This window comes from Apis dorsata, unplaced genomic scaffold, assembly GCF_000469605.1.
Source record: "Apis dorsata unplaced genomic scaffold, Apis dorsata 1.3 scaffold_194, whole genome shotgun sequence".
Classification (NCBI taxonomy): domain Eukaryota; kingdom Metazoa; phylum Arthropoda; class Insecta; order Hymenoptera; family Apidae; genus Apis; species Apis dorsata.
Window position 1 is genome coordinate 1,096,066 of NW_006263478.1, and position 2,415 is coordinate 1,098,480.

The 2,415-nt window shown below is 33.4% G+C and overlaps 1 long non-coding RNA gene across 1 annotated transcript in view; it reads left to right on the top strand.

Annotated features, from left to right (window-relative positions):
- The window catches only part of LOC116185490, a 6,369-nt gene that overhangs the window by 947 nt on the left and 3,007 nt on the right, over window positions 1-2,415 (top strand). Inside the window, exon 2 of the long non-coding RNA XR_004150342.1 lies at window positions 1,928-1,939. This is a non-coding gene — a long non-coding RNA (uncharacterized LOC116185490). The remainder of the gene's footprint in view (window positions 1-1,927; window positions 1,940-2,415) is intronic.

Genomic DNA, 2,415 nt, shown 5'->3' on the forward strand with positions numbered 1-2,415 from the left:
TAAAGCGCACAAGAGGATGTTGGAAAATCGAGCTTCCTTGTCGTGAGAAAGGATCCGTCGACGAGGGAGGATGGACGTTGTCGAGGGAGGGGGAGGAGGGAGGGGCAGGCATCGCGTTATTAGATACCAGATCTCTGCTCGACCGTGCTCCCAAGGAAAACGCGCCGCCAGCAGAATGGCGCGGGTTGAGTTCCGGGAAGAGGCGCGAGTTCCGGCTACGCACGTCGCCTCAACTTGGGTGTAACGTTGTGTCAGTGGATAGGTGTACAGTACCCGGGGGACGGCTCAGGTTGGCCCTCCCTCCTCTCCCCCTGTTCACGACAAATGTAAAACGTTCCCCTAGAGTTTATGCTTAGGAATGCTGGTGGCTTCGACGTACGATTCGTGGAATCGTAGTCGAGTTGAATTGCGTGTGGATGGATGTTAGATCAGTAGATTTGCCTGCTGTGTTTTTAAACAACTTCGTGAGATGTGAAGAGGAGAGATCTGGAAAAGACGAGAGAAATTGTCGTCGAAGAGGGGAAAAAAAAGGGAAGTTAGTTTTTAATTTTTGGGGAAGATTTGTTCTTTTTTTTTAAATCGTAAATTCAAAAAATTAAGGTAAAGATAAGGATATATTTTATCCAGTTTTTGATATCTATTGTTGGATTCACTTGGTTTTAATTATCGTGTTATATGTGTAAAATGATGAATTAATTTTATCTGTTGGTTAGATTCGTTCCTTTTTATAATTCAAAGAATAAGAAGAAGGATAATTTTTAAGACAAGATTCTGAGAAGATCGATTTTTATTTAATGAAAGGTAAAATTAAATAACGAATAAAATCGCTTAAATGGCGATAAAGAAATTCTTATCGTATTTCAATTACTTTTAAATTGCATTACTTACAAAGAGATGTCGTTAATTTAATGAATTATTACTATGATATTAAGTATTATTTTATTGTTTAAAATAAAATCATTTATTGTTCAAAATCAAATATTATTTTGAGATCGTAAAAATTCGCAATTTCACAGTAATACCATTATTTCTTCGTTCGCCAATTACTTTAGTTCTTGCTTAATAAGTAAGAAATTATATTACAAAAAAATGAAAGCGGTGCCAGTTTGAAATTCTTTCTCTCAAACGAGTAAAAACATTAAAAAGGGCTGTGAATTCTTTAAAAATAACAATAATCGCTTAATTTATTATTACACCTCAAAGTAACTGCTTAACTGCTTAACTGCTTATCGAATTGGTATTCTCTTTCATCTACCGAAGCATTCTTTAGCTACTATTTCGTGGCCTCTTAGCAATGGCTCTTCCGCGCAATTATACGGAATAAGGATTTCTTTTTAGAAGGATTCCCTTTCCAAAAGTCGATCTCGTTTTCGACTAAGGAAAAGAAAAGTCGATCTCGTTCCGTGACAATCCTTTCCAACCGTAATTTCTTTGCACCTAGTCCGTTCTTTCTCCCCATTGTTGGCCGAGTCTCTTTTCTCTTCATCCTTTTGCTAGTTTTTGTGTCATGCTGTTGCTAAAAATTTTTGCCTTTGTACCTTCTTACGTCTTTTTTAACGAATCACGTTTAATCGTGTGACAAGTCGAACGAAGTTAAATTCTCGACGAAATTCAAATTTCTATACTTATTTTGTCTTAAACGATCAATTCAATATTCGAGACGTGAAATATTTCTTTATTCCAATTAAAAAAAACTTGTCGTTAAATGCCTCTTATTTTTTAATTATAAAAAGTCACAAGTAGATAATTTTATCACTTGGAATATATCTTATATATTTTTGGAAATATTAAAAAGCATTTCAGGTAAAATATGAATATATATTTAACATATAAATTAACTTTTTTATAGATTACTTTTTTTATTAATATTTTGTATTTTCTTTTTTGCAGATCCCAGCAATAACATCTTACAAAAAGATAAGGATAGAAGAAGTAAAAGGTAAGTATAATATATTAACTTTAATAATTAGATTTAAGTAAAATGTTGAAAAAATGATAAATAACAGTTTCCATCGATATGTCAGCATAAAAAGGTAAGTATAAAAAGGTAAGTATAAAAAGGTAAGTATAAAAGGTAAGTATAAAAGGTAAGTATTCAAATTCCAGAAAAATTTCGCGCAATACCTCCTTTAGAATTATATATTCCTGATACAAATTAAAAATTTGAAAAAAAATTTCCATCCCAGAATTGATGGAAAAATTTCACATGCCACCTCCTGTCAAATTATATTCTCCTATTACAAAATCATAAATTCGAACAAAAATTTTCGGCCTCATTTTTCAACTTTGTATCAGGAGAATATGATTGGATAGGAGGTAGCACGCGAAATTTTTTCGGGAATTTTGACGCTAAAATTTTGCCAAAATTTCGATTTTGTATTAGGAGAATATGATTGGGTAGGAGGTGGCACGCGA